This window comes from Rhinichthys klamathensis, unplaced genomic scaffold (assembly GCF_029890125.1).
Source record: "Rhinichthys klamathensis goyatoka isolate OS25496 unplaced genomic scaffold, OSU_Roscu_1.1 h1tg000223l_1, whole genome shotgun sequence".
Taxonomy (NCBI): Eukaryota; Metazoa; Chordata; class Actinopteri; order Cypriniformes; family Leuciscidae; genus Rhinichthys; species Rhinichthys klamathensis.
In genome coordinates, this window is record NW_026606747.1 from 2,413,052 (window position 1) to 2,435,446 (window position 22,395).

At 38.2% G+C, this 22,395-nt stretch overlaps 5 non-coding genes across 5 annotated transcripts; 4 read left to right on the top strand and 1 right to left on the bottom strand.

The window, feature by feature from the left end:
* The first annotated feature begins 18,857 nt into the window (after positions 1-18,857).
* trnap-ugg (transfer RNA proline (anticodon UGG)) lies at positions 18,858-18,929 on the top strand. Its single transcript has one exon. It is a non-coding gene; the product is annotated as a tRNA-Pro (tRNA).
* Positions 18,930-19,235: 306 nt separating this feature from the next.
* trnap-cgg (transfer RNA proline (anticodon CGG)) lies at positions 19,236-19,307 on the top strand. The gene has a single exon. It is a non-coding gene; the product is annotated as a tRNA-Pro (tRNA).
* A 306-nt stretch (positions 19,308-19,613) lies between these two features.
* Positions 19,614-19,685, top strand: trnap-cgg (transfer RNA proline (anticodon CGG)). The gene has a single exon. It is a non-coding gene; the product is annotated as a tRNA-Pro (tRNA).
* A 1,373-nt stretch (positions 19,686-21,058) lies between these two features.
* trnar-ccg (transfer RNA arginine (anticodon CCG)) lies at positions 21,059-21,131 on the bottom strand. The gene has a single exon. It is a non-coding gene; the product is annotated as a tRNA-Arg (tRNA).
* A 159-nt stretch (positions 21,132-21,290) lies between these two features.
* On the top strand, positions 21,291-21,362 carry trnap-ugg (transfer RNA proline (anticodon UGG)). Its single transcript has one exon. It is a non-coding gene; the product is annotated as a tRNA-Pro (tRNA).
* Positions 21,363-22,395: the final 1,033 nt, after the last annotated feature.

Here is a 22,395-nt window from a genome sequence, read left to right on the forward strand (position 1 = left end):
GTGAAAAAATCTGAAACTCAGAACTTAGATAGTGTTAGAGGAGCTCTGTTGATCAAGACCATTCCGGTGTTGCTGGGTGATTGGGGGCGGGAGTAATGTCCGTTTAAATGCATATTTTGTGGGCTTATATCTCGGGAATGCCCAGGCCAAATCGCACCAACCTCGAATCGAAGCTAGATGAGGACGGGCCCTTTCCAACAAGCTCTTCCACAAGGATCTAGATGGTCTGGATCAAGAGTTACAGCCGTTTCAAGTTGGGGTTCTCACAGATTAGCGATCCGCGGGGGGGGCGCTCCCGAGCCCCGCGACGATAGATTTGGATCAAGATCCCCGAGAGGACCTTACCATCAAAATTTGAGCGCGCAGAGACTTTCCGTTTTCGAGTTATGAGTGAATTTGTACTTGGGGGGCGTGGCCCAATGTTTTACTTTCGTTTTGAGGCTTCCTGTGACAATTAATTATAGAGGCAAATTTTGTCTGATTTGTCTGAAATTTTTCAATGCCGTACAGAGTGATATTACACATGTTCTTGACCGTTTTAAAGAAGATCTGAGCATTCATTTAAGAGATCAGCATTTACAGCCAATACAGGCAATTTACCATAGGAAATGTATGGTTTTAAAGCTTTTTGACAGTTTTAGCGCCAACTATGGTCCGATCTCCATGAAACTTTGCATGCTTCTTCACCATGTTATGACACATATGCTCACCAATTTTTGTTTAGTACTGAGTTTTTATTTATGATTTATAGGCTTTTGTGTGTATTTGACACGCCCCTTTTCTAAATGACCCTGTTATAGCCATACGAAAAATGCAAAAGTTCAACTTTTTTTCAATGATTATTGATCTAGAGAGTCCAGAGAATTGTCCTAGACTGGTCTGGTTCCGATCGGGCGAAAATCCAGGGACTAGTTCGCAAAAGTAGGTTTTTAACATATTCGTGAATATTTAATGAACGATTTGATTGACAGCAATGGTTCTAGAGGCAAAGTTGTTCAACCTGAGGAGATGTATCAAATGATATGCATATTTTGGGGATGTGTGCAACACCACGTGATTACAGAGCCGTAAAACTCGTTAGCACCAACTAGTGGCCAATTTCTTTCAAAACTCTTACAGACCTCTTTGGCCATGAGTCGAACATGCCCATCGAGTTTCGTTCCGATTGGCCTCCGTTAACCTCGTCTAATAGGTGCTCAAATTCATTGGCCAATGGCGGCCATGTTTTTTTAGTTACGCCAATTTCCTCATACACATACATGGCACCTTGGACCAAGACACTGCATACCAATTTTCAAGTCAATCGGACTAACGGTCAGGTTGTCATAGCCCCATTTAGGTTTTTTGTGTGTTATAGCGCCACCTAGTTTTAGGTCGACGCGATTTTTTTACTGTGACCTCAGATTGAACTCATACACATGTGTTCCAAGTTTGGTGAAGATATCTCATTTCTTTCTCGAGTTATAGCCATTTTAGTAAAATAGGCTCCTCCCACAACGATCATTTTACTCCCCCTAGCGACCGTGAATCGAAAATTCAACTTTTTTTCAATGAATATTGATATTCAGACTCCAGAGAACATGTATGCATTTGTCTGGTTTTGATCGGGCAAAAAACCAGGGACTAGTTCGCAAAAGTAGGTTTTTGACAAAATTCAAAATGGCCGAAAAATTTGCATACCGGAAATGAAATCGGAGATATACGTTTTGTTCTTCAGGCCTCCAGCTTTCCAATGATATAAGACACTTGAGCCTACGACATACGGTTTAGGAGTTATGAGCAGTTTCGCGCAATTGATTGCTGTAGCGCCACCTATAGGCCAATCGGGGTCATACTTTCTGAGGCTCTCCTCGATTTTTGTACTACCATCTGACAAAGTTTCAGAGCTCCAGCACTTACGGTTTGTTCTGCACGATGCGTTTTACGGCAGAAGAATAATAATAATAATAATAATTAAAGCTGCAAGCAGCATTTTAGCGGTGTTCAAGCAGTTAAGCCTTTTAGCACATAAGCATTAAAGACATTTAGCAAGCATGTAACCACTGACATAATAGATGGAAAACCGTTTACCATGATTTAACATGATACTAGCATGATTTACCATAGTTTTACCATGATTAACCATGTTCTAGTATGATTTACGATGAATCTAGCATGATTCACAATGTTCTAGTATGCTTTACATGATTTACCCTGTTGTAGCATAATTTACCATCGTTTACCATGATTTACCACGCTCTGGTATGATTTACCATGAATCTAGCATGATTTACCATAGTTTTACCATGATTTACCATGTTCTAGTATGATTTACCATGAATCTAGCATGATTTACCATTGTTTACCATGCATCTAGCATGTGTCAGTACAAATAAAGTGTTACACTCTGACAAAATATGATTGTGTTATAATAGTAATTGTTATATAATGGATTTTATAGTAAGCATGGATAATGCAGTTAACATGGAAAAACTGGTTTGCTTTAGTTCAGAATTTTGTTGAAACTCAAGGCTGTTAAAATGAAAGTGAGCCAATAAGTGGTCTTCTACTGCCCTCTGCTGGCCACTCTACTTATTAATAAAGTCTTTTTGCATTCATATCTAGACACACACACACACACACACAAGTCATTATGAAAATATATGAAATGCTTATAGACCATTAAAATATATGTCTTTGCAAGCTATTAATCAGATTATTCAGGATTTATTCAGAAACATGGGACTACACACACATTCTGTTGTAGATAAAGTGATCTGAACTGTGTCTCATTCAGGATTAACATTTGTCTGTGACACAATGCTTCAATAGATGAATTTTGACTAAATGTGAGTGTAAATGTTAAAATAGTGATTTTATAAACTCTAAATAGAGTCCAGAGAATTGTACTGCACTGATTTTGAACATATTATATGATCATAGATGGAACACACCATTTACAGCCAATACAGGCAATTTACCATAGGAAATACATGGTTTTAAAGCTTTTCAACAGTTATAGCGCCACCTATTGTCCGATCTCCATAAAACTTTGCATGCATGTTCATGATGTTATGGCACATATGCTCACCAATTTTTGTGAAGCTCTGAGTTTTTATTTATGATTTATAGGCTTTTGAGTGTGTTTTGACACGCCCCTTTTTATAAATGATCCTGTTATAATGAACCAAATGGCAAAGTTAAACTTTTTTTTGATAATTATTGATCTAGAGAGTCCAGAGAATTGTACTGCACTGGTTTTGAACATTATAATTTAAAGATTATATGATAATAGATGGAAAACACCATTTACAGCCAATACAGGCAATTTACCATAAGAAATACATGGTTTTAAAGCTTTTTAACAGTTAAAGCGCCACCTATGGTCCGATCTCCATGAAACTGTGCATGCTTCTTCAGCATGTTATGACACATATACACACCAATTTTTGTGAAGTTCTGACTTTTTATTTATGATTTATAGGCTTTTGAGTGTATTTTGCTAAGCACCTTTTCTTAATGACCCTATTATAGCCATACGAAAAATGCAAAAGTTCAACTTTTTTTCAATAATTATTGATCTAGAGAGTCCAGAGAATTGTCCTAGACTGGTCTGGTTTTGATCGGGCGAAAAACCAGGGACTAGTTCGCAAAAGTAGGTTTTTAACATATTCGTGAATATTTAAAGAACGATTTGATTGACAGCAATGGTTCTAGAGGCATAGTTGTTCAGCATGAGGAGATCTATCAATTGATATGCATTTTGGGGGGATGTGTGCAACACCACGTGATTACAGAGCCATAAAACTCGTTAGCGCCAACTAGTGGCCGATTTCTTTCAAAACTCTTACAGACCTCTTGGGCCATGAGTCGAACATGCCCATTGAGTTTCGTTCCGATCGGCCTCCGTTAACCTCGTCTCACAGGTGCTCAAATTTCATTGGCCGATGGCGGCCATGTTTTTTGAGATACGCCAATATCCTTTTACACATACATGGCACCTTGGACCAAGACACTGCATACCAATTTTCAAGTCAATCGGACTAACGGTCAGGTGGCCACACCCCCTTTTATGTTTTTTTAATGTTATAGCGCCACCTAGTGTTAGATCGACGCGGTTTTTTTACTGTGACCTCAAATTGAACTCATAAATATGTGGACCAAGTTTGGTGAAGATATCTCATTTACTTCTTGAGTTATAGCCATTTTAGTAAAATAGGCTCCTCCCACAACGTTCATTTTGCGCCCCCTAGCAACCGGAAATCGAAATTTCAACTTTTTTTTAATAATTATTGATAGTCAGACTCCAGAGAACATTTCTGCACTGGTTTGGTTCCGATCGGGCGAAAAACCAGGGACTAGTTTGCAAAAGTAGTTTTTTGACAAAATTCAAAATGGCGGAAAATCTATCATGGCGGAAATGAAATCGGAGATATACGTTTTTTTCGTCAGGTGACCAGCTTTCCACTGATATAAGACACTTGAGTCTACAACTTACGGTCTAGGAGTTATGAGCAGTTTCGCGCAATTGGTTGCTGTAGCGCCACCTATGGGCCAATCGGGGTCATACTCTCTCAACCTCTCCTCGATTTCTGTGCTACCTTAATCCCAAATATCAAGTCTCTAGCTCTTACGGTTTGGTCTGCACGATGCGTTTTACGGCAGAATAATAATAATAATAATAATAATTAAAGCTGCAAGCAGCATTTTAGCGGTGTTCAAGCAGTTAAGGCCTTTAAGGCCGTTAAGCACAAAAGCATCAAAATACATTAAGTTTTATGTAGCAAGCATGATTTACCATGATATACTACATTTCAGTGTGATTTTTCATGATTTACCATGTTCCAGTATGATTTACCATGAATCTAACATGATTTTCCATAGTTTACCTTGATATACCATGTTATATGATGATTTACCATGATATAGCACATTCTAGAATAATTTACCAGGATTCTAGCATGATTTACCTTTTTTACTATGATTTACCATGTTTCTGGCGTTATTTACCATGATTTACCACGTTGATAGCAATTATGTGAAGCATAAGAACAATTGAAGTGATAAACGCTGACAAAATATGAATGTGTTATAATAGTAATTGTTATATAAGTGATTTTATAGTGTCTATATACAAAAAAAAGACTATTAATAAGAAGAGTGGCCAGCAGAGGGCAGTAGAAGACCACTTATTGGCTCACTTTCATTTTCAACTACTTTGTTTCTCCAGTATTCTCCACTGAAGCAAACCATTTTTTTCATGTTAACTCCATAATGCCTGCTTACACACACACACACACACACACACACACACACACACACACACACATTTTTGGGATATGTTATTGTGAAAATCATATAAAAAAGATTAAAAATATCTAATGCTGCTGCTTCATCTAGTGTTCAACAGTGCTATTACAGCCTACTTATACAATAGGCTATGTTTTTCATATCATTTAATCTACACACGCTCATTCTGATGTAGATAGAGACATTTGGAACTTCAGGAGCCAATGTGACTCAATTGTCATTTCAATAGACGATTTTTGACTAAATGTTATTGTAAATGTTAAAATAGTGAATTTATAAAGTCTAAATATTAATTATAGTTGAGTAGTGTGACAAAATGACTTTTTTTAAACAGCAGGGGGCAGTAAAATACCACTTATTGGCTGTTAGCCTTTTTTCAAGCTGTTATATCTGTTCTTGACCTTTTTTTAAGAAGCTATGAGCATTTATTGAAAAGATATTGGCTTTCGGTCAAGGCTACATATTGAAGTGACCCTATTATAGTCATCCAAATGAAGAAGTTATACATTTTCCTATAATTATTGTTGTAGAGAGTACAGAGCAATAGATGCATTTTGACAAAATGTGATTGTAAATGTTAAAATAATGATTTAATAAAGTCTAAATATCAATTATATATAAAAATATTAGAGAGTAGTATGATGAAATGACAGCAGGGGGCAGTAAAATACCACTTATTGGCTGTTATAGCCATCCAAGCTGTTATAGCTGTTATAGCCATCCGATTTACACTCTATTATAGCCATCCAAATGAAGTAATTATACCTTTTCTGATAATTATTGATCTAGAGAGTCCAGATAATTGTACTGCACTGGTTTTAAACATTAAGATATGAAAATTATACGATCATAGATGGAAAAGACCATTTACAGCCAATACAGGCAATTCACCATAGGAAATACATGGGTTTAAAGCTTTTCAACAGTTATAGCGCCACCTATTGTCCGATCTCCATGAAACGTTGCATGCTTCTTCGCCATGGTATGACACATATGCTCATCAATTTTTGTGAAGTTCTGAGTTTTTATTTATGATTTATAGGCTTTTGGGTGCATTTTGTCACGCCCCTCTTCTAAATAACCCTTTAATACCATAAGAAAAATAAAAAAGTTAAACTTTTTTTCGATAATTATTGATCTAGAGAGTCCAGAGAATTGTCCTAGACTGGTCTGATTCCGATCAGGCAAAAAACCAGGGACTAGTTCGCAAAAGTAGGTTTTTAACATATTCGTGAATATTTAATGAACGGTTTGATTGACAGCAATGGTTCTAGAGGCAAAGTTGTTCAACATGAGGAGATCTATCAAATGATATGCATTTTGGGGGGATGTGTGCAACACCACGTGATTACAGAGCCATAAAACTCGTTAGCGCCAACTAGTGGCCGATTTCTTTCAAAACTCTTACAGACCTCTTGGGCCATGAGTCGAACTTGCCCATCGAGTTTCGTTCTGATCGGCCTCTGTTAACCTTGTTTAATAGGTGCTCAAACTTCATTGGCCGATGGCGGCCATGTTTTTTGAGATACTCCAATATCCTTTTACACATACATGGGGCCTTGGTGCAAGACACTGCATACCAAATTTCAAGTCAATCGGACTAACGGTCAGGTGGCCACACCCCCTTTTATGTTTTTTTAATGTTATAGCGCCACCTAGTGTTAGATCGACGCGGTTTTTTTACTGTGACCTCAAATTGAGCTCATACATATGTGTACCAAGTTTGGTGAAAATATTTCATTTCGTTCACGAGTTATACCCATTTTAGTAAAATTAGCTCCGCCTCCTTCCAACGTTTGGGCACCCCCTAGCGACCGTGAATCGAAATTTCAACTTTTTTTCGATAATTATTGATAATCAGTGTCCAGAGAATCTTTCTGCGCTGCTTTGGTTCCAATCGGGCAAAAAACCAGGGACTAGTTTGCAAAAGTAGGTTTTAGACAAAACCGGAAATAGCGAAAAAATTTGCATACCGGAAATGAAATCCTTGAGGCCTTTTTTGTTCGGCTTGAGCCAAGGATTCCAATGATATAAGACACTTGAGGCTGCGACAAAGGGTTATTGAGATTTAAGCAAAATAGTGCAATTTTTTTGTTTTTTGCGCTATAGCGCCACCTATGGGCCAATCGGGCTCATACTTTGATAACCTCTCCTCGATTTCTGTGCTACCTTAATCCCAAATATCAAGTCTCTAGCACTTACGGTTTGGGCTGCACGATGCGTTTTAGGGCGGAATAATAATAATAATTAAAGCTGCTAGCAGCATTTAGCGGTGTTCAAGCATTTAAGCCCTTTTAGCACATAAGCATTAAAGACATTTAGCAAGCATGTAACCACTGACATAATAGATAGAAAACCATTTACCATGATTCTAGCATGATTTACCATAGTTTTACCATGATTTCCCATAGTTTTACCATGCTTTACCATACTTTTACCATGATTTACCATGTTCTAGTATGATTTACCATGAATCTAGCATGATTTACCATAGTTTTACCATGATATTCCATGTTGTAGCATGATTTACATGATTTACCCTTTTCTAGCATGATTTACCATTGTTTACCATGATTTACTCATCAGTACAAATAAAGTGTTACACTCTGACAAAATATGATTGTGTTATAATAGTAATTGTTATATAATGGATTTTATAGTAAGCATGGATAATGCAGTTAACATGGAAAAACTGGTTTGCTTTAGTTCAGAATTTTGTTGCTGAAACTCAAGGCTGTTAAAATGAAAGTGAGCCAATAAGTGGTCTTCTACTGCCCTCTGCTGGCCACTCTACTTATTAATAAAGTCTTTTCACATGTGCTTTCAGATCTAGACCAGTGGCGGCGCCAGGGGGGGTCTTGGGGGGTCTCAAGACCCTCCCAAAAAACGCTTTGACCCCCCATTTGACCCCCCACTCCCTTCCTGATTAATAAATATATAAAGATTTAAAAATGTTTCTCTTCAAACTACGCAGAACAATAGTAATGAATAATTTATTCGACATATAAAAAAATATAAACATAGAATCACTGCGACGCCCCATGAACGTCGCTGCGCCTTGCGTCATAGCGTTCAAGGCGCTCCCGCGAGCCCGCAAGAGCTGCTACGCCACAGCGGGCACGGATGGTGGGAATCCTGACGGCTGAGTGGATTTAACGGGGATTTAAGCCATGGCCCAGCCGAGAAACCAAGACAGCCTCAACTAAAATCATACCCGCGTCGTTATTTTGGATCGCAGGGGCAGCTAGCATCCAGGGGTTTTAGTTGCTCGTGATTCAAACAGTAGGCTACCAGTGGCTTGAATAGGCTATTCTGTGTCAAAAGACGCGGCTTTTTGTTTTGCCTGTCGTCATTTTTTTTTCACAGTGTGCATGGATCTGTGGTCACTCATTGTATCCAGTCTCCTCAAAAAGTGTCAATTTTAACATGCTATATAAAATTATCTGTGGGGTAGCCTATTTTGAGCTAAAACTTCACACACACTCTGGGGACACCAACGACTTATTTTACATCGTATGAAAAGGGCATTATACCAAAGCCTTTAAACTTTAGTTTTTTTTTGTGAGTATAAGTATTTCAATCCTGATTCAAGACAATTCTGTAATTACAGCTACAACTTAAGCAGGCACAAGACAAAATTTACGAAATGGCTGAGACATCAAGATTAGACCTGGATTAGACAGAGAGACGCTTGAAAAAAGGAATGAGGTGATCTATTTTATGACACAGATTAAACACTGTTAGGTACATTACCGTTCAAAAGTTTGGGGTCTGTAATATTTTTTTATGTTTTTGAAAGTCTCTCATGGATCACCAAGGATGCATTTATTTGATAAAAAACTGTGATATTATAAAATATTATAATGGAATTTAAAATAATTAGGCTATATTTTAATATATATATATAAAAAAAAAATGTATTCCGGTGATGGCAAATGGCAGAGAAGAAGACAGGAGGAGACTGGACAGAAGTAGGGCAATCAAAAAGTCAGAGTATGACCGTAGATAACTGTAAATATGTTTTCTGTCATGGGTGTGGCTATGGCAATTAAAATTCGAGCATAGCCTATTGTTTGCAAAATGCAATTGATTAATTAATTAAAAACAAAGTAGTTGATATGCGGTGTTGTTTTTGTTGTTAAGTAGCAGTAATATGCCGTTATTAGCCGTGTCTACTGTATTTTTGGTGGTTTTCATGGGACCCCCCTTGAAATGACCAGGACCCCCCATTGCCCCCCCAATCAAAATTGTCTGGAGCCGCCACTGATCTAGAAACACACACACACACACAAGTCATTATGAAAATATATGAAATGCTTATAGACCATTAAAATATATGTCTTTGCAAGCTATTAATCAGATTATTCAGGATTTATTCAAAAACATGGGACTACACACACACATTCTGTTGTAGATAAAGTGATCTGAACTGTGTCTCATTCAGGATTAACATTTGTCTGTGACACAATGCTTCAATAGATGAATTTTGACAAAATGTGAGTGTAAATGTTAAAATAGTGATTTTATAAACTCTAAATAAGAATAATAGAATATTAGTAGTTAGTAGCATGACAAAATGACTATTTTAAACAGCAGGGGGCAGTAGAATACAACTTATTGGCTTAATATGCCATTATGTTATAACTTTAACCTTTTAAACTGTTATAGATGCATTATTTCTTATCTTAATTAGAGTCACATGTTCTGACTTGTTTTTAAGAAGATCTGAGCATTCATTGAAGAGATATAGGCTTTCTTGGTCAAGGCTACATATTAAAGTGACCCTATTATAGCCATCCAAATGAAGAAGTTGTAACTTTTCTGATAATTATTTATCTAGAGAGTCCAGAGAATTGTACTGCACTTATTTTGAACATTTTGATATAAATATTATATGATCATAGATGGAACACACCATTTACAGCCAATACAGGCAATTTACCATAGGAAATACATGGTTTTAAACCTTTTCAACAGTTATAGCGCCACCTATTGTCCGATCTCCATAAAACTTTGCATGCTTGTTCATGATGTTATGTCACATATGCTCACCAATTTTTGTGAAGTTCTGAGTTTTTTTTAATGATTTATAGGCTTTTGAGTGTATTTGGACACGCCCCTTTTCTAAATGACCCTATTATAGCCATACGAAAAATGCAAAAGTTAAACTTTTTTTTAATAATTATTGATCTAGAGAGTCCAGAGAAATGTCCTAGACTGGTCTGGTTCCGATCGGGCGAAAAACCAGGGACTAGTTCGCAAAAGTAGGTTTTTAACATATTCGTGAATATTTAATAAACGGTTTGATTGACAGCAATGGTTCTAGAGGCAAAGTTGTTCAGCATGAGGAGATCTATCAAATTATAGGCATTTTGTGGGGATGTGTGCAACACCACGTGATTACAGAGCCATAAAACTCGTTAGCGCCAACTAGTGGCCGATTTCTTTCAAAACTCTTACAGACCTCTTGGGCCATGAGTCGAACATGCCCATCGAGTTTCGTTCCGATTGGCCTCCGTTAACCTCGTCTCACAGGTGCTCAAACTTAATTGGCCGATGGCGGCCATGTTTTTTGAGATACGCCAATGTCCTCATAAATATACATGGGGCCTTGGACCAAGACACTGCATACCAATTTTCAAGTCAATCGGACTAACCACTAGGTGGCCATATGTTTTTTTCATGTTATAGCGCCACCTAGAGCTCAATCAACGCAATTTTTTTACTGTGACCTCAGATTGAGCTCATACATATGTGTAGCAAGTTTGGTAAAAATATCTCATTTTGTTTACGAGTTATAGCCATTTTAGTAAAATAGGCTCCTCCCACAACGTTTATTTTGCACCCCCTAGCGACCAGAAATCGAAATTTCGACTTTTTTTCAATAATTATTGATATTCAGACTCCAGAGAACATTTCTGCACTGGTTTGGTTCCAATCGGGCAAAAAACCAGGGACTAGTTTGCAAAAGTAGTTTTTTGACAAAATTCAAAATGGCGGAAAATCTATATTGGCGGAAATTAAATCGGAGATATACGTTTTTTTCGTCAGGTGACCAGCTTTCCAGTGATATAAGACACTTGAGTCTACGACTTACGGTCTAGGAGTTATGAGCAGTTTCGCGCAATTGGTTGCTATAGCGCCACCTATGGGCCAATCGGGCTCATAATTTGATAACCTCTCCTCGATTTTTGTACTACCATCTGACAAAGTTTCAAGGCTCCAGCTCTTACGGTTTGGGCTGCACGATGCGTTTTACGGCGGAAGAAAAATAATAATAATAATAATAACTAGCAGCATTTAGCGGTGTTCAAGCATTTAAGCCCTTTTAGCACATAAGCATTAAAGACATTTAGCAAGCATGTAACCACTGACATAATAGATAGAAAACCATTTACCATGATTCTAGCATGATTTACCATAGTTTTACCATGATTTCCCATAGTTTTACCATGCTTTACCATACTTTTACCATGATTTACCATGTTCTAGTATGATTTACCATGAATCTAGCATGATTTACCATAGTTTTACCATGATATTCCATGTTGTAGCATGATTTACATGATTTACCCTTTTCTAGCATGATTTACCATTGTTTACCATGATTTACTCATCAGTACAAATAAAGTGTTACACTCTGACAAAATATGATTGTGTTATAATAGTAATTGTTATATAATGGATTTTATAGTAAGCATGGATAATGCAGTTAACATGGAAAAACTGGTTTGCTTTAGTTCAGAATTTTGTTGCTGAAACTCAAGGCTGTTAAAATGAAAGTGAGCCAATAAGTGGTCTTCTACTGCCCTCTGCTGGCCACTCTACTTATTAATAAAGTCTTTTCACATGTGCTTTCAGATCTAGACACACACACACACACACAAGTCATTATGAAAATATATGAAATGCTTATAGACCATTAAAATATATGTCTTTGCAAGCTATTAATCAGATTATTCAGGATTTATTCAAAAACATGGGACTACACACACACATTCTGTTGTAGATAAAGTGATCTGAACTGTGTCTCATTCAGGATTAACATTTGTCTGTGACACAATGCTTCAATAGATGAATTTTGACAAAATGTGAGTGTAAATGTTAAAATAGTGATTTTATAAACTCTAAATAAGAATAATAGAATATTAGTAGTTAGTAGCATGACAAAATGACTATTTTAAACAGCAGGGGGCAGTAGAATACAACTTATTGGCTTAATATGCCATTATGTTATAACTTTAACCTTTTAAACTGTTATAGATGCATTATTTCTTATCATCTTCATTAGAGTCACATGTTCTGACTTGTTTTTAAGAAGATCTGAGCATTCATTGAAGAGATATAGGCTTTCTTGGTCAAGGCTACATATTAAAGTGACCCTATTATAGCCATCCAAATGAAGAAGTTGTAACTTTTCTGATAATTATTTATCTAGAGAGTCCAGAGAATTGTACTGCACTTATTTTGATCATTATGATATTAATATTATATGATCATAGATGGAACACACCATTTACAGCCAATACAGGCAATTTACCATAGGAAATACATGGTTTTAAACCTTTTCAACAGTTATAGCGCCACCTATTGTCCGATCTCCATAAAACTTTGCATGCTTGTTCATGATGTTATGTCACATATGCTCACCAATTTTTGTGAAGTTCTGAGTTTTTTTTAATGATTTATAGGCTTTTGAGTGTATTTGGACACGCCCCTTTTCTAAATGACCCTATTATAGCCATACGAAAAATGCAAAAGTTAAACTTTTTTTTAATAATTATTGATCTAGAGAGTCCAGAGAAATGTCCTAGACTGGTCTGGTTCCGATCGGGCGAAAAACCAGGGACTAGTTCGCAAAAGTAGGTTTTTAACATATTCGTGAATATTTAATGAACGGTTTGATTGACAGCAATGGTTCTAGAGGCAAAGTTGTTCAGCATGAGGAGATCTATCAAATTATAGGCATTTTGTGGGGATGTGTGCAACACCACGTGATTACAGAGCCATAAAACTCGTTAGCGCCAACTAGTGGCCGATTTCTTTCAAAACTCTTACAGACCTCTTGGGCCATGAGTCGAACATGCCCATCGAGTTTCGTTCCGATTGGCCTCCGTTAACCTCGTCTCACAGGTGCTCAAACTTAATTGGCCGATGGCGGCCATGTTTTTTGAGATACGCCAATGTCCTCATAAACATACATGGGGCCTTGGACCAAGACACTGCATACCAATTTTCAAGTCAATCGGACTAACCACTAGGTGGCCATATGTTTTTTTCATGTTATAGCGCCACCTAGAGCTCAATCAACGCAATTTTTTTACTGTGACCTCAGATTGAGCTCATACATATGTGTAGCAAGTTTGGTAAAAATATCTCATTTTGTTTACGAGTTATAGCCATTTTAGTAAAATAGGCTCCTCCCACAACGTTTATTTTGCACCCCCTAGCGACCGGAAATCGAAATTTCGACTTTTTTTCAATAATTATTGATATTCAGACTCCAGAGAACATTTCTGCACTGGTTTGGTTCCAATCGGGCAAAAAACCAGGGACTAGTTTGCAAAAGTAGTTTTTTGACAAAATTCAAAATGGCGGAAAATCTATATTGGCGGAAATTAAATCGGAGATATACGTTTTTTTCGTCAGGTGACCAGCTTTCCAGTGATATAAGACACTTGAGTCTACGACTTACGGTCTAGGAGTTATGAGCAGTTTCGCGCAATTGGTTGCTATAGCGCCACCTATGGGCCAATCGGGCTCATAATTTGATAACCTCTCCTCGATTTTTGTACTACCATCTGACAAAGTTTCAAGGCTCCAGCTCTTACGGTTTGGGCTGCACGATGCGTTTTACGGCGGAAGAAAAATAATAATAATAATAATAAAAATCCTTACAAATACAATAGGTTTTCAGCACTTCGTGCTTGAACACCTAATAATTAAAGCTGCAAGCAGCATTTTAGCGATGTTCAAGCAGTTAAGCCTTTTAGCACATAAGCATTAAAGACATTTAGCTAGCATGTAACCACTGACATAATAGATGGAAAACCGTTTACCATGATTTACCATGATACTAGCATGATTTACCATAGTTTTACCATGATTAACCATGTTCTAGTATGATTTACCATGAATCTAGCATGATTCACAATGTTCTAGTATGCTTTACATGATTTACCCTGTTGTAGCATAATTTACCATCGTTTACCATGATTTACCACGCTCTGGTATGATTTACCATGAATCTAGCATGATTTACCATAGTTTTACCATGATTTGCCATGTTCTAGTATGATTTACCATGAATCTAGCATGATTCACAATGTTCTAGTATGCTTTACATGATTTACCCTGTTGTAGCATAATTTACCATCGTTTACCATGATTTACCACGCTCTGGTATGATTTACCATGAATCTAGCATGATTTACCATAGTTTTACCATGATTTACCATGTTCTAGTATGATTTACCATGAATCTAGCATGATTCACAATGTTCTAGTATGCTTTACATGATTTACCCTGTTGTAGCATAATTTACCATCGTTTACCATGATTTACCACGCTCTGGTATGATTTACCATAAATCTAGCATGATTTACCATAGTTTTACCATGATTTACCATGTTCTAGTATGATTTACCATGAATCTAGCATGATTCACCATAGTTTTACCATGATTTACCATGTTCTAGTATGATTTACCATAAATCTAGCATGATTCACCATAGTTTTACCATGATTTACCATGTTCTAGTATGATTTACCATGAATCTAGCATGATTCACAATGTTCTAGTATGCTTCACATGATTTACCCTGTTGTAGCATAATTTACCATCGTTTACCATGATTTACCACGCTCTGGTATGATTTACCATGAATCTCGCATGATTTACCATAGTTTTACCATGATATTCCATGTTGAAGTATGCTTTACATGATTTACCCTGTTCTAGCATGATTTACCATTGTTTACCATGATTTACTGCATTCTAGTATGATTTACCATGCATCTAGCATGTGTCAGTACAAATAAAGTGTTACACTCTGACAAAATATGATTGTGTTATAATAGTAATTGTTATATAATGGATTTTATAGTAAGCATGGATAATGCAGTTAACATGGAAAAACTGGTTTGCTTTAGTTCAGAATTTTGTTGAAACTCAAGGCTGTTAAAATGAAAGTGAGCCAATAAGTGGTCTTCTACTGCCCTCTGCTGGCCACTCTACTTATTAATAAAGTCTTTTTGCATTCATATCTAGACACACACACAGACACACACACACAAGTCATTATGAAAATATATGAAATGCTTATAGACCATTAAAATATATGTCTTTGCAAGCTATTAATCAGATTATTCAGGATTTATTCAGAAACATGGGACTACACACACACATTCTGTTGTAGATAAAGTGATCTGAACTGTGTCTCATTCAGGATTAACATTTGTCTGTGACACAATGCTTCAATAGATGCATTTTGACAAAATGTGAGTGTAAATGTTAAAATAGTGATTTTATAAAGTCTAAATAAGAATTATAGAATATTATTAGTTAGTAGCATGACAAAATGACTATTTTAAACAGCAGGGGGCAGTAGAATACCAATTATTGGCTTAATATGCCATTATGTTATAATTTTCACCTTTTTAACTGTTATAGATGCATTATTTCTTATCTTATTTAGAGTCACATGTTCTGACTTGTTTTTAAGAAGATCTGAGCATTCATTGAAGAGATATAGGCTTTCTTGGTCAAGGCTACATATTGAAGTGACTCTATTATAGCCATCCAACTGAAAAAGTTATAACTTTTCTGATAATTATTTATCTAGAGAGTCCAGAGAATTGTACTGCACTGATTTTGAACATTTTGATATAAATATTATATGATCATAGATGGAACACACCATTTACAGCCAATACAGGCAATTTACCATGGGAAATACATGGTTTTAAAGCTTTTCAACAGTTATAGCGCCACCTATTGTCCGATCTCCATAAAACTTTGCATGCATGTTCATGATGTTATGTCACATATGCTCACCAATTTTTGTGAAGTTCTGAGTTTTTATTTATGATTTATAGGCTTTTGAGAGTGTTTTGACACGCCCCTTTTTATAAATGAACCTGTTATAATGAACCAAATGGCAAAGTTCAACTTTTTTTCGATAATTATTGATCTAGAGAGTCCAGAGAATTGTCCTAGACTGGTCTGGTTTTGATCGGGCAAAAAACCAGGGACTAGTTCGCAAAAGTAGGTTTTTAACATATTCATGAATATTTAATGAACGGTTTGATTGACAGCAATGGTTTTAGAGGCAAAGTTGTTCAGCATGAGGAGATCTATCATTTGATATGCATTTTGGGGGGATGTGTGCAACACCACGTGATTACAGAGCCATAAAACTCGTTAGCGCCAACTAGTGGCCGATTTCTTTCAAAACTCTTACAGACCTCTTGGGCCATGAGTCGAACATGCCCATTGAGTTTCGTTCCGATCGGCCTCCGTTAACCTCGTCTCACAGGTGCTCAAAGTTCATTGGCCGATGGCGGCCATGTTTTTTGAGATACGCCAATATCCTTTTACACATACATGGCAACTTGGACCAAGACACTGCATACCAATTTTCAAGTCAATCGGACTAACGGTCAGGTGGCCACACCCCCTTTTATGTTTTATTCATCTTATAGCGCCACCTAGTGTTAGATCGACGCGGTTTTTTTACTGTGACCTCAGATTGAACTCATAAATATGTGGACCAAGTTTGGTGAAGATATCTCATTTACTTCTTGAGTTATAGCCATTTTAGTAAAATAGGCTCCTCCCACAACGTTCATTTTGCGCCCCCTAGCAACCGGAAATCGAAATTTCAACTTTTTTTTGATAATTATTGATAGTCAGACTCCAGAGAACATTTCTGCACTGGTTTGGTTCCGATCGGGTGAAAAACCAGGGACTAGTTTGCAAAAGTAGTTTTTTGACAAAATTCAAAATGGCGGAAAATCTATCATGGCGGAAATGAAATCGGAGATATACGTTTTTTTCGTCAGGTGACCAGCTTTCCACTGATATAAGACACTTGAGTCTACGACTTACGGTCTAGGAGTTATGAGCAGTTTCGCGCAATTGGTTGCTGTAGCGCCACCTATGGGCCAATCGGGGTCATACTCTCTCAACCTCTCCTCGATTTCTGTGCTACCTTAATCCCAAATATCAAGTCTCTAGCTCTTACGGTTTGGTCTGCACGATGCGTTTTACGGCAGAATAATAATAATAATAATAATAATAATAATAAAAATCAGTACAAAAACAATAGGTTTTCAGCACTTCGTGCTTGAACACCTAATAATAAAAATCAGTACAAAAACAATAGGTTTTCAGCACTTCGTGCTTGAACACCTAATAATAAAAATCAGTACAAATACAATAGGTTTTCAGCACTTCGTGCTTGAACACCTAATAAAAATTCATATTTACATAATATCAAATGAAACAATATTGTATCAAACAATGTAATAATACTGGAGATTAATAGAGATTACTAGCAGGCAGAGCTGCCAACTCTCACGCATTGACCGTGAGACTCACGCAAATGACCCTTTTCACACAGAAAAATCGCGGACAAAGAGGACACTGACACCGACAGAAAAGACAGAGAAGGTTACTTTTGATATGGAACAAATCCACAGCTGTCAGATTCTGTCAATATTTTTACGAGATTCACACAATAAATAACATTTTGGCTCTTTGAAATGTGACAGATCGCTGTAGCGCGTCAGTTCAAACGGCACGTGATACAGCAGCCTACAAATCCACTGCTTCTTAGCTACGCAGCGTTGAGTGAACCTATGAAAGAGAACATCTCTGGTTACTGGTGTAACATATCTCTCAATAGGGAACGGGACGCTGCCAAGCTCGCCGCGCTGCCGACCAGCTTCCTTTTTCGGCAGAGAAATCTGAGGAGCAGATGGCGCGCGCGCGCCAACATAATATGACGACGTAAGTGCGTCGATGCGGCGCCCGCGCCATCAGCCAATGAATTGGCTTGATTCTATATGGGATTCAGACTATCGTCACACCCAGAGGGCGTTCTGACCATGGTTCTGACACGTAATTTTACACGTGAAATGCAACCAAACCTTGCGAGAAAGAGCGCGCATGCGAGACAGAAGAAACTGTGCTCCAAACTGTGTATAACACGCACGGCGGAGAGGGAGAGAGCGAGAGACCTTGCGTGTGTGTGTGTGTGCGTGTTTGCCTAATGACGTTAGGCACCGAAATCAGGCACCGAAATTTTCGTTCTTATTCGGTCTGGTTACTACCGTTTACGTCGGAACCGGTTCCCTATTGGCACCGAGTTTCGGTACCCAACCCTACAGATGACAAGCGGTTATTTCCTTGCACAGAACGTACTCTGAATCGCTGCCTGCCAGGGAGTGCGGCTTCCTAACGACAAACGCTTTCTATTAAAACTAGTGCCTGCCCATTCTGTTAGAGGCCAGCGTTCGGTGACTGTACAAGTGTACGCAAGTAGCCCAATGCCTTTAGCAGCCAGGCTCGTTGGTCTAGGGGTATGATTCTCGCTTTGGGTGCGAGAGGTCCCGGGTTCAAATCCCGGACGAGCCCAGCAGTCTCAGCAGGAGCAGCCTGTTGGCTCAGTCCTTTGGAGCGCTAAGCCAAACTCAAAACTGCTGTGCTTTTGAAATCCTTAAGGCTGTTTGTCTTCATCTGTACTACAATTTAGCCAAAAGTCAGCCAGATGACAAGTGTTTATTTCCTTCACAGAACATACTCACAATCGCTGCCTGCCAGGGAGTACGGCTCCCTAACGACAAACTTTTTGCATTAAAACTAGTGCCTGCCCATTCCGTTAAAGGCCAGCGTTCAGTGACTCTACAAGTGTATCCAAGTAGCCCAAATCTTCATTAAGCAGGCTCGTTGGTCTAGGGGTATGATTCTCGCTTCGGGTGCGAGAGGTCCCGGCTTCAAATCCCGGACGAGCCCAGCAGTCTCAGCAGGAGCAGCCTGTTGGCTCCGTCCTTTGGAGCGCTGAGCCAAACTCAAAACTGCTGTGCTTTTGAAATCCTTAAGGCTGTTTGTCTTCATCTGTACTACAATTTAGCCAAAAGTCAGCCAGATGACAAGTGTTTATTTCCTTCACAGAACATACTCACAATCGCTGCCTGCCAGGGAGTACGGCTCCCTAACGACAAACGTTTTGCATTAAAACTAGTGCCTGCCCATTCTGTTAAAGGCCAGCGTTCAGTGACTGTACAAGTGTATGCAAGTAGCCCAAATCTTCATTAATCAGGCTCGTTGGTCTAGGGGTATGATTCTCGCTTCGGGTGCGAGAGGTCCCAGGTTCAAATCCCGGATGAGCCCAGCAGTCTCAGAACGATTCAGCCAGTTGGCTCATTCCTTTGCAGCACTGAGCCGAACTCAAAACTGTTGTGGTCTGCTCAAATCCTTGCTCCTGCTCGTGTTCATCTGTCCTATAACTTAGCCCAGATCTTATTTATTTATTTATTTAGAAAAGGGACAGAGTACATTAATCAACATTCATGAATGTAGGTGTACCCAAATTAGCCCCAATGTTAGGTTTCATCGGTGGTGCCTTTGCCATATGTTATTGGGCCTAAAACTAGAGAAAAGGGTAAAACATTACAACAATAATAGAACTAGAACTTGTAAACATCTCTGTAAAATACAATTAAAGATATACAAACAGACGATATATATATATATATATATATATATATATATATGTACACAATAAAAAAAGAAAGATATATAAAAAAATAATCAAAAAAAGATTTTGGTATGAGTTAAATAATACTAATTAAAATGTATATTACTGTACTATTTACTAATTACTAACTGTAATTCAGCCAGATGGCAAGTGTTTATTTCCTTGGCAGAACGTACTCAGAATCGCTGCATGCCAGGGAGTACGGCTCCCTAACGACAAACGCTTTCTATTAAAACTAGTGGCCGCTCATTCTGTTAGAAGCCAGGGTTCGGCGACTGTACAAGTGTACGCACAAAGTCCAAGACTTCATCCGCCAGGCTCGTTGGTCTAGGGGTATGATTCTCGCTTAGGGTGCGAGAGGTCCCGGGTTCAAATCCTGGACGAGCCCTCTCACCTTTAGTATGAGTTCAAGGGTTCTCTGACTCTGTTTGCTGTTGCTGCTTTTCTCTATCAACCACTTCTTAACTGCCCATTTTACTGCAAGCCACATAGTACTTGACGTCACGTTCTGCAGCATCAGAGGCTGATGCATCGGCCAAATTGAAGTTTTTGCAGGCCTGTAGATGCCGTAGTGGGATTCAAACCATTTTATTTCCCTCCTAATTGAATTACCGTAGCTCTTTTGCAGACACGCTAAGCACAGGTATACTTGTTGCTCTGTGGAGTTTCTTTGAACAAATTATCATTGACTTTTTGCAGCATTTTGTGCCTCTCTGCTTTCGTACGCAAAGCCTTCGTTGTAGGTCTGGTGCAACAGCAAAAAGCGGCCTTTTCCCATTAAGCCACTGGGCCTCTTGCGCAGGTTGCTTTGTGTAATTCAGCCTGATAGGGCACATGCACGGGCAGGACAGAACAGAGTGACGCACACAAAAACCCAGCACAGCTATCAGAAGTTTGTCTGTTCTATGCTAATTCAGATCTTGCGGTCATCATGGCTACAGGCTTGCTTTGAACAAACCATCCTTGAATTTGTCGAACGGCCACCTTAAATGTAGCCCATTAAAGACGACCCAGGTGGGACTTGAACCCACAATCTCCAGCTCCGGAGGCTGATGCCTTATCCATTAGGCCACTGGGCCTTGTCTGCCAAGCTTTGCCTTTGATCTGTAATATGACTTCAAGTGGTTTCTGCTGCTCAAACAACTACACTTTGGTATCTCGACGCCAGGTCGGGTTCCGTCTTTGAGGTGAACTTCACTGAATTTGTGGCGCCCTCCCGAAACACTTGCTTTCGACAAGGCTCGTTGGTCTAGGGGTATGATTCTCGCTTTGGGTGCGAGAGGTCCCGGGTTCAAATCCCGAACGAGCCCAGCAGCTTCGGAACAAGCAGCCAGTTGGCTCCATCCTTTTGCAGCACTGAACCAAACTCAAAAGTAGCCCAGATTTGATTTATTTATTTATTTAGAAAAGGTACAGAGTACATTAATCAACATTCATGAATGTAGGTGTACCCAAATTAGCCCCAATGTTAGGCTTCATCGGTAGTACCTTTGCCAGATGTTATTAGTAGGGGTGTAACGATACACAAACCTGGCGGTTCGGTTCGTCCCACGGTTTTGAGGTCTCGGTTCGGTTCGGTTCGGTTCATTTCGGTGGGGTGGGGGGGTTTAGAAAGCTAAAATTGCTTTTATTTTTTATTAAACAGTGCTTTAATGAACAAATTGTGTCCTTGTCTTTAAATTTATTCAATTACAAGTAAATGTTTCTCAAGGATAACAAAATTATCTGCTAATGCTGTAAACTACAGCCCTTACTTGCACATTACTATAACATTAAAGCTTAACAAAAGAGCCTAGACTTTTAGCCTAAATGATATAATAATAATCAACACTCAAATAACAAATTGTATGAAAACATGTAAACTGCACATAAGGCAATTTTTGCATTAACATGTTTTTACTCTAATTTGTTATTTATTGTTATATAATAATTTACACAGTTGCTGTTATTTTCATGACAACTATTTTAAACATACATTAAATTTACAGGTTAAGTAAAATATAATATATAGGCTAAAATATAGCATTTATTTAGTGAAAGAGTTAGCAAACCAGCAAGCTGTGGACACTAAATGACTTGCCTGAGGTAAATATAAAGCTATGTGAAAAACTAAGCGTTTTATTGACGTATTTCCGCTGTTGAAACACTGATTGGGTGTTTACACGAGTTATGATGCCTTTCATTAAGTATACTGTATCTTTCAACATACCTTCGGGTGTCCATTCATGTTTATTCTGTAACTGAGGAAGAGATGATCGCGCTCCGCGCTGCCGCATGCATACAGTCATATCTGTCACGCCACATCTAAGAGCGCCAAAACGGCATTTATTGTTTGAATTTCGT